We start from the raw sequence: 10,426 nt of genomic DNA, 5'->3' as shown, positions 1-10,426 counted from the left end.
CCAAATATTCCCATGTGTAGGTGGAGGGGCATACGTGATTGTATCCCACTGGAATTGTTGCAGGTCCTGGTTTTGGGACTGATGTAACAAGGTGAAAATCACATGTAAACTCTCATTTGTAAGAGATAGAATGGCTCCATAACATTTGAGTTAGAAAATAAGGCAGAAGGCACAAATGATCCAGTGTCATTGCTTAAAGTCCAGTGTTTAGGCCAACACTGCATGTCATTAAGGTGTCCTCCTGGGTAATTCTCTGCTTTGTTCTAAGGCTTCAAGCAATTGTGCTTCGATAACCAAATTCAACCTATATATTTATTTAAGCTGCATGCAGAGACAAATAAATGGTAACCATTAATATTTCTGACTTTTGGTAAGAATTGATCTAAATCCCCCAAACATCTAAGTATTGCAATAATCTTACACTTGCACTCCTTTTATTATTTAGTAAACAAAAACAGTATTCCTATAGTACTGAAACAGGATTCCTATAGTACTGAAACAGGATTCCTATAGTACTGAAACAGGATTCCTATAGTACTGAAACAGCCCCCATGCAACTGATGGCATGAGGGAAAACAATCTGTCTATGGGCCACTTTGTATACTGATCAATTTCAATCAGTCATTTTGGATTGAGGAAGTCTAGGGAGACTTGGCAGCCCAACTTTAAATATTAACTGAATGTAATTATATTCACATTTCCTCCCAATGAAAAGGGCAAATATTTAGTTGTTTGCACGTTGTTTAACTTTTAGTTAATCTGATTGGTCAAAACCCACGCAGCCTGCCGATGTCATGGGGAGAGACGCTGTGCTTGTGTTGACAAGTGTCAACCCTGTCAAGAAAGGCACTTCTGAACACCCTGCTTAAATATATTTTTATTAAATAAAGTCAATAGTTTCATAGCATTGCAACACCTGATTGGAGAGCGCTGGGACAAACGCTGCCCATTGGTGCCCAGAAGACCGGGTCCAAGGTGTTGATTTGCATAATCCCGTGTTTGTCAATGAAGAAAGCTTCAGTTACATTATGGGACTCCTGACTGAGCCGTGTGTCTGAACACGATGGTCCTGTGTGTTCGCCGCAGGGGGGCCTGTCTGTGCAGACAGCTACTGGCTCACATCCAAGGCAGAACCCTCCTTCTGCTTGTCCTTGAAAGGATGTTTTTTCAGCATCCTGGCGGTATCTCAGAATGGTTATGAGGAGACGTGGCATTTTCCCCTGCGTGCCTCTTCGAGCACTGGCTTCTATTTGAGACAAAGTCTCTCATTCAGTAGATCCGAAACAACCTCCTTGGGATGATGTTCATCCTCTCAGTCTTTTGTGATACCGGACTGGAGCCGCAAACCCGGCAGTCGTTTTCTGTACTAAGTCGTTTTGTCTTGCATTGTGTGCAGTAGCGCCCTCCTTCCCCGTTATGGTGACTCTTTTGCCATTTCTATTTCTGGGGGTGACATCGCTGCCAGGTCGGGCTGTAAACTCAGAGGACGGTGAGGTGGAGTCAGAGCGGGAGGTAGCTCTCCTAGCCCTGTCAAAGCTCCATCTAAGGCCTCTCCTCGTTTCAAGAGCAGATTTTTGAGTTGTTTGTTATGTTGCTGTGCTATAGTTGTCTTGGAGTTTTAAGTAACTAAATAAAGCAGCAAAAGAATGCCTGAGAACAGTTGAGCTTGCTTCTATTGACTAATTTATTAATCAGAGCTAAAGAGCTTCAGAACGTTTTTGTGCAATCGCCACGCTTATGTGCAGTCAGGACGTTTGTTAGGTGCATTTTATAACGCAACGTGGAAAGGACCTTTTTTTACACGAGTGGGACGCGTGTTGATCTTGGTGATGTTCTGGTAATGAGAACATTGAGGAGCAAATGTAACGTCATGTTTGATTCATGCTCACAAGTGCTCTGACTGCTATTGAAATGTACTAATACTGATTAAACGGTCTTGTTGAAACTTGTGCGTCAAGGGGCCTGTTTTTCAACATTATACACACTGAAACCTGTGACTTATCCCTTTACATGGAAGGCATCACTGTGATCTCTCTCTGTATCCTGTTCATTCTCCATCTCACCCTCCAGCCCCTTGTGGTCCTTATTGAATGTCGAACGGACCATAATGTTGGTCCTATGTTTTCATCTGCTGCTTAAATAGTGGTCTTGTTTGAGGCTTGGTTCAGGGTCCAATGTGTTTAAAATGTTTCCGTCCTCTACTCCTTTGTTATCACTAACATGGCCAGAATTGGGGCGGTGGGTTTTGAACCTCTGCCTTCCTCTATCCCAGTCCAAACAGATTTCTGATTACCTTAAAGAAAGGATGGAGGGGAGGAAAGAATATTGTAGAAATAATTGGACCAGGCCAGGGCCCTGGGGTCAGAGAGCAATGTCACGTCTATGCTGCATCTCAAATGTCACCCTACTCCCTGTATTAGAGTATATTTTACTACTTTAATACTGCAGAGGTCTCTGTCTGATTGAATAGTGTGCATTTCACAGGGAACAGGGTTGAATTTGGGACTCAACCTATTGCAAGTAACGTTGTTGCATTTGTTTATTGTATGTGTTTGTACTTAGCCAGGGGCTGGCCTTTTGCCCTGTTCAGTTTGTGCATGCATGCTATAGATACTGTATACACCGATCAGCCATAACATTATGACCACTGACAGGTGAAGTGAATAACACTGATAATCTCCTTATCATGGCACCTGGAATGGGTGGGATATGTTAGGAAGCAAATGAACATTCTGTCCTCAAAGTTGATGTGTTAGAAGCAGGAAAAATGGGCAAGCGTAAGGATCTGAGCGACATTGACAAGGGCCAAATTGTGATGATTAGATGACTGGGTCAGATCTTCTCCAAATACTGCAGCCCTTGTGGGGTGTTCCCGGTCTGCAGTGGTCAGTACCTGTTAAAAGTGGTCCAAGGAAAGAAAAGCGGTGAATCGGCGACAGGGTCATAGGCGGCCAAGGTTCATTGATGATGCACGTTGGGAGCGAAGGCTGGCCCGTGTGGTCCGATCCAACAGACGAGCTACTGTAGCGCAAACTGCTGAAAAAGTTAATGCTGGTACTGATAGAAAGGTGTCAGAACACACAGTGCATCGCAGTTTGTTGCGTATGGGGCTGGGTAACCGCAGACCAGTCAGGCTGCCCATGCTGACCCCTGTCCACTGCATTTACAATGGGTACAACTGGACCACCGAGCAGTGGAAGAAGGTGGCCTGGTCTGATGAATCACGTTTTCTTTTACATCAGGTGGAAGGCCGGGTGCATTTGTGTCACTTACCTGGAGAACACATGGCACCAGGATGCATTATGGGAAGAAGGCAAGTAGGCGGAGGCAGTATGATGCTTTGGGCAATGTTCTGCTGGGAAACCTTGGATCCTGCCATTCATGTGGATGTTACTTCGACATGTACCACCTACCTAAGCATTGTTGCAGACCATGTGCACCCTTTCATGGCAACGGTATTCCCTGATGGCCTTGGCTTCTTTCAGCAGGATAACGCGCACTGCCACAAAACTGGTTCAGGAATGGTTTGAGGAACACAACAACAAGTTCAGGGTGTTGACTTGGCCTCCAAATTCCCCTGATCTCAATCCAATCGAGCATCTGTGGGATGTGCTGGACTAACAGGTCTGATCCATGGAGGCCCCACCTCACAACTTACAGGACTTGAAAGATCTGCTGCTAACTTCTTGGTGCCAGATACCACAGCACACCTTCAGAGGTCTAGTGGATTCCATGCCTCAACAGGTCAGGGCTGTTCTGGGGGCAAAAGGGGGACCTACACAATATTAGGCAGGTGGTCATAATGTTATGACGGATTGGTGTACTTGTATGCATTAATCAACCTAATATCTCTGTAGACTGAATTATGCTGAGGTTTTGGCGATCCAAACTGTACAGCATGGTGATATGTTTTTTAAATGGCAGTTTTACAATGTAGGTATTTATTTATTTTTTATGTTTCTGCCTCATGGTTTGGTATTGCATGAAGTGGGGGTCAGTATTTTGGGGTGTCTATTTAATGATGTCCATTTGAGGTTAACTTGACATAGAAACTTTGGTTAAAGAAACGTTCTTTCCAAATTAATGATCTAAGAACGTTTTCTTCCCTCTTTTATAGTAAGGAAGAAAAGACACTTATCTGTTGTGTGAACTAGTACAGGAAAAGGAGTAAAGATGGAGTGTCCCCTTGTTACCGTCCAAAAGCTGACCTTGCATCATAGGAGCTCTTTTTAATTTGTTTGGAAACAAGAACATTTGATTGTTAGGAACCCTGCAGGCTGCTTGAGGCTGGGAGTAGGGGATATGTAACCAACTGGTGGTGGGTGGTAGTAGGGGATATGTAACCTATTGGTGGTGGGTGGTAGTAGGGGATATGTAACCTATTGGTGGTGGGTGGTAGTAAGGGATATGTAACCTACTGGTGGTGGGTGGTAGTAGGGGATATGTAACCTACTGGTGGTGGGTGGTAGTAGGAGATATGTAACCTATTGGTGGTGGGTGGTAGTAGGGGATATGTAACCTACTGGTGGTGGGTGGTAGTAGGGGATATGTAACCTACTGGTGGAGGGTGGTAGTAGGGGATATGTAACCTATTGGTGGTGGGTGGTAGTAGGGGATATGTAACCTACTGGTGGTGGGTGGTAGTAGGGGATATGTAACCTACTGGTGGTGGGTGGTTGTAGGGGATATGTAACCTACTGGTGGTGGGTGGTAGTAGGGGATATGTAACCTATTGGTGGTGGGTGGTATACTTAAGTGTTACATACAGATTATCTGGACCAGATTTCAGACCAGTTATTTCATACATTCGGCTTTGTATCTAGTGTTTTATGGATACACTCGGATTTTTGCTCACTCTTTCTACACTTTGCAATTAATACCTTAATAAAAGATTGAGATAAATTGTGCAACAAAAATGTTCAATATATTTCATGTTTTCCTTTCCATGTTTTGTAAATTAAAGTGCTAGCATGCAACAATATTGCTTTGTGTGGTTTGTGCTTAAAATAAGTATATAAAAGTATATAATCTTTTACAAATCAATTAATCACAGCAATACTACACTTAAAATATTTATTATATTTGATTGGGCCTGTGTAGCACTTCTCTTCACACTCAAAGCGCTTTACATAGTAAGTTAGAAAGCTCATCTCACCCCACATCTGAGTATCCCCCCAAAAAGTTTTTTTGAGGGAACAGTGCTTCCTACTGGCCTTCAAACACCACATCTAGCAGCATCTTGTCTCTCATCCAGGGACGGACAAGGGCTGATACTGCTTTGCTTTGGAGACAAGCTACCAGTAGAATCTCTATGGCAATTTGGAATGTGCTGTCTACTAATACAGTATTGCCATGGTAATCCTGGTTTTTCTTTGGAATGTGCTGTCTACTAATACTGTATTGCCATGGTAATCCTGGTTTTTCATTCAAAAAATGCTGATGATGCAGTTTCAAAAGAAAACTCAAATGACAGCAAAGATCGGTTAGGATCACAGCAGCCATTGCCTTTTTGCATTTTTCCCAGTTATACTCCCAGTTACTGCCAATGCACCTATTATGGTCTCAGTAACTTGAATAGAGTCATGTTATATATATATTCTTTTATTTCTAGTTCTGTGACTTTTCATTGACCATGGTAGGACCATGCAAAAAATCCACCAAGTCCTGGCTTTGGTATTGTTTTCTGTGTTGTGCCTCTTGTGATGTAGACGAGGACCCTGTCCTCTTAAACAGGGGACTGCTACCAGACGGCGAGAACCCAGCATTAACAGAGGACACCGAAACAGATCCTGTTCAGCGGCGGAACACAGAACCAGGCATTGTGCCCTTGGACACGGAAGCCAGAGGCACACACCAGGAAGAGAGGGAATTCTGCCCCTGCCAGGTCATCTCACCCACCGCACCTGTGGGCTCCAGCTACCTCCCTGTGATGCTGTATGACCTTGAGCCAGGTAGTGGGGAGAAGACTGGATTAAGAAGGGGGCGGAGGACACCCTGGCCCCGCTGCTGTCAAGCCGTCAGCTGCCAGAGTGAAACACAGCAGGCCTTAGTTACTCCTGGACTCTCAACAGGTCAGCAAAATTATGCAGCTGTCCCAGGTAACAGTAATCCTATTCGGAAAGCTTAAGGAATCAGGTGGAAATAAGCAAATCCTCCAACCGGGATTTCTGAATCAACAAGGGATTTGGGGGGAAATGCACCTTTTTGCAACCCTAACAATGAAATGACTTGAGTGGCTAGTGGGTTACTTGTTCCTTTACACTTCCTCTATACATTCTGCTCTGTTCTCTTTTATAATAAACATGATTCACTGTAATTGGATGTTATGTGTTTTTATTTCCCCGATTTTTCAATGAAAGCAAAAAGTTTAACCCCAAAAGGTCTCTTCCAACAAGGAATCTCTTTCAATCTGCTAAAGGGGTCTCCAACCTTTTAGGGCATGAAAGCTACTTTTCTGAGAACTCTTTGTTTCTTTGTGTGTGGTCAATTTGGTATATTTCGCCTCACCGCTGCCACTTTTTCATAGGTCCTTAATGTACAAAAGAGAAAACTTCTCTAGATGTTCTGTGTGTGTGTATATATATATATATATATATATATATATATATAGTAAAACAAGTGTTCATATACAGTGTGGAGAACAAGTATTTGATACACTGCCGATTTTGCAGGTTTTCCCACTTACAAAGCATGTAGAAGTCTGTAATTTTTTATCATAGGTACTCTTCAACTGTGAGTGACGGAATCTAAAACAAAACTCCATAAAATCACATTATATACGTTTTAAGTAATTCATTTGCATTTTATTGCATGACATAAGTAATTGATACATCAGAATAGCAGAACTTAATATTTGGTACAGAAACCTTTTACAGAGATTACAGAGATCATATGTTTCCTGTAGTTCTTGACCAGGTTTGCACACACTGCAGCAGGGATTTTGGCCCATTCCTCCATACAAACCTTCTCCAGATCCTTCAGGTTTCGGGGCTGAGACTTTCAGCTCCCTCCAAAGATTTTCTATTGGGTTCAGGTCTGGAGACTGTCTAGGCCACTCAAGGACCTTGAGATGCTTGTTACAAAGCCACTCCTTAGTTGCCCTGGCTGTGTGTTTCAGGTCATTGTCATGCTGGAAGACCCAGCCACGACCCATCTTCAATGCTCTTACTGAGAGAAGGACGTTGTTGGCCAAGATCTCGCGATACATGGCCCCATCCATCCTCCCCTCAATACGATGCAGTTGATCTGTCCCCTTTGCCGAAAAGCATCCCAAAAGAATGATGTTTCCACCTCCATGCTTCACGGTTGGGATGGTGTTCTTGGGGTTGTACTCATCCTTCTTCTTCCTCCAAACACGGCAAGTGGAGTTTAGACCAAAAACCTCTATTTTTGTCTCATCAGACCACATGACCTTCTCCCATTCCTCCTCGGGATCATCCAGATGGTCTTTGGAAAACTTCAGACGGGCCTGGACATGCGCTGGCTTGAGCAGAGGGACATTGCGTGCACTGCAGGATTTTGATCCATGACGGCGTAGTGTGTTACTAATGGTTTTCTTTGAGACTGTGGTCCCAGCTCTCTTCAGGGCATTGACCAGGTCCTGCCGTGTAGTTCTGGGCTGATCCCTCACCTTCCTCATGATCATTGATGCCCCACGAGGTGAGATCTAGCATGGAGCCCCAGACCGAGGGAGATTGACCGTCATCTTGAACTTCTTCCATTTTCTAATAATTGCGCCAACAGTTGTTGCCTTCTCACCAAGCTGCTTGCCTATTGTCCTGTAGCCCATCCCAGCCTTGTGCAGGTCTACAATTTTATCCCTGATGTCCTTACATAGCTCTCTTGTCTTGGCCATTGTGGAGAGGTTGGAGTCTGTTTGATTGAGTGTGTGGACAGGTGTCTTTTATACAGGTAACGAGTTCAAACAGGTGCAGTTAATACAGGTAATGAGTGGAGAACAGGAGGGCTTCTTAAAGAAAAACTAACATGTCTGTGAGAGCCGGAATTCTTACTGGCTGGTAGGTGATCAACTACTTATGTCATGCAATAAAATGCTAATTAATTATTTAATAATCATGTGATTTTATGATTTCAGGAAATTATTTTAGAGTCCGTCTCTCACAGTTGAAGTGTACCTATGATAAAAAATTACAGACGTCTACATGCTTTGTAAGTAGGAAAACCTGCAAAATCGGCATTGTATCAAATACTTGTTCTACCCCACTCCAGCTTTATTAATAGGGTCCATCCACTCACTCGTATTGGTCCTAAAGTTTGAGAGAAGAGACTGACCTCCAGCCAACTACTGCTCCATGTGTGTTTGGTACTAAAAGTTTGCAACCTAGCAGGTATAATTGTGTATAATAGTGGCTGAGAGTCTGCTGTGTCAGTTACTTGTGTGATTTATACGATTTCATGGTTGATCACTTGGAAAGTGGAAAATCTTTCTACAAGCTTCTCATAAATACCAGTGGCTTGTGATCGGCCTGTTGGAGACCCCTGTAAAGAAGATCAGCATTTGCCAAAAAGTATTGCATAGACAACCGGATATAGAGTAACGAACAGGAACTAAATGAACCAAGTCCTCAATATCACACCACAAATTCTCTAAACATCAGACTAGGGAGGCTTTCCATGTTAAACATACACAGTAGGACCACAAACGACAATAGCACCAGCCGAACACTGTTCTGTATGTGAGAGAAGAGATGTTCAATTATTCATAGGCTACAGTGTCTTTAATTATATACACCCCTGTTCCTGCTCTGTGGGGAGCTGTGGAAAGTGTTTGATTTTGCATTTTAACGAGGTTCAGAGGTGAAACAGCAGCGTGGCGCTGAGTACGGGCTCGGCACATGCACGTAGGCACGGGGCGCGGACACAGACAGGCGGGAGCTTGGCAGTCGGTCAACCCAGCCGTCCTACAGCACCAGCCTGAGCTGGGCTGTAATCTATAATTGAACGTGGTCATCCTCATGGTCCTTTGAGCAGGGTAGAACAGGAAGGAGAGGGACGACTGGAGGACGGGGGGAGGCTCTTTAACCACACCGTGGATACAGGTCTGACTACACTAGAGACTTTCATCTGAGGGGGAAATTCAATTATGAGAACCAAAGAATGACATTTTGTTGTTACTGACACCGCTCTGTAGACAGTTGGGAGTGGGGCTTTTCTTTTGGATTGTTTTCTGTAATTGTTTTCTATATTGTTACCATTCACTTGTATTTGGATGTGAAGGAATAGGAGCAGGGGGAGTGGACTGTGAGTAGAGTTAGTATGTTTTTACCATACAAGGAAGGGAATGCTATTTTCAAGGGGAGCGGCCCATCCTTTAAGCCCATTAAACCAGCATGTTGTACCTAATTTTTTTTCTGTGTGTTCCCATGCATACAAAGAATAAAAGATCTTGATAGAACTTCGGCCTCAAAACCATTCATTCCTAGAATGGATCTCTCAACCCCTCTGTGTTGTTTTCATGGTTTATTTCCCTCCTTAAGTCCCCCCCCACCATATTAGTTATCTACCGCTCTCTCCTCTCTCTTTCACTATCTTTATCAGCTCGTTCTCCCTCAATCTTTTTCTCTAACTTTATCTGCATTTCTTTTTAGTTTTTCCTTCTCTCTCTCTAACTGTTATGGTTAAAAAAAAATCTGAATCCTTAGTTACAGGACTGCATTAAGCCTCTATCTGGAAAATGTGATTTGTCACATGATGGAATATTCAATTACATTTATAAACACATTTGTTTTTAAAATCATCAGAGAAAAGAAATTGCAACTTCAAAAATTAGAATTGTGAATTAATATGTAATGAAGACTGTTTTTCGGATGACAACAATCATAAAAACAGTGTGTATTTACTGGAGAAAACAGGTCCATAGTATTTGATCTAGGATAAGAAAGCAACTTAAATTAATTTTTGGAAACAACATTCTGCCAATAGCACAGTAAGTAGCTATTTACATTAATGTATGCAAACCATCAGTACAGACTATTTCATTTACTTACCTATTGTTGCTCATTTTCGTTGTACTGCAACTTGCAATCAGAACAATGTTATTGTTTCTTAATGATAGCAATATGAAGAACAAGGCAGGGTGAAACAACATTTCTTTCTCCATTATTCTGAATTTGCTAACAGCTGTATAAATAGCAATGTATTATCGCCGTATGAGAAAAATAACAAATATGCTGATGAATTATTGATGCGGGCTAATATGACATGTCCTGTACAGCCAGGCAATCACAGTGTAGGGCACATTCACTGACTGGGCCACTATGTGTTACACAATTAGCCTCCACTCACTGACCAGAGCCCGCCAGTGTCAGCTGACCACCTGGGATCATATGTACAGTGGTCAGGATTGCAAAGGTCCAGTATAACTTTCTCAAAGTGCGTAGGTTTTCCAAAAAGTTCTGGTCGGAGG

Source organism: Esox lucius, chromosome 20 (assembly GCF_011004845.1).
Source record: "Esox lucius isolate fEsoLuc1 chromosome 20, fEsoLuc1.pri, whole genome shotgun sequence".
In the NCBI taxonomy this organism is placed as follows: domain Eukaryota; kingdom Metazoa; phylum Chordata; class Actinopteri; order Esociformes; family Esocidae; genus Esox; species Esox lucius.
Note: the sequence above shows the minus strand (reverse complement) of the source record.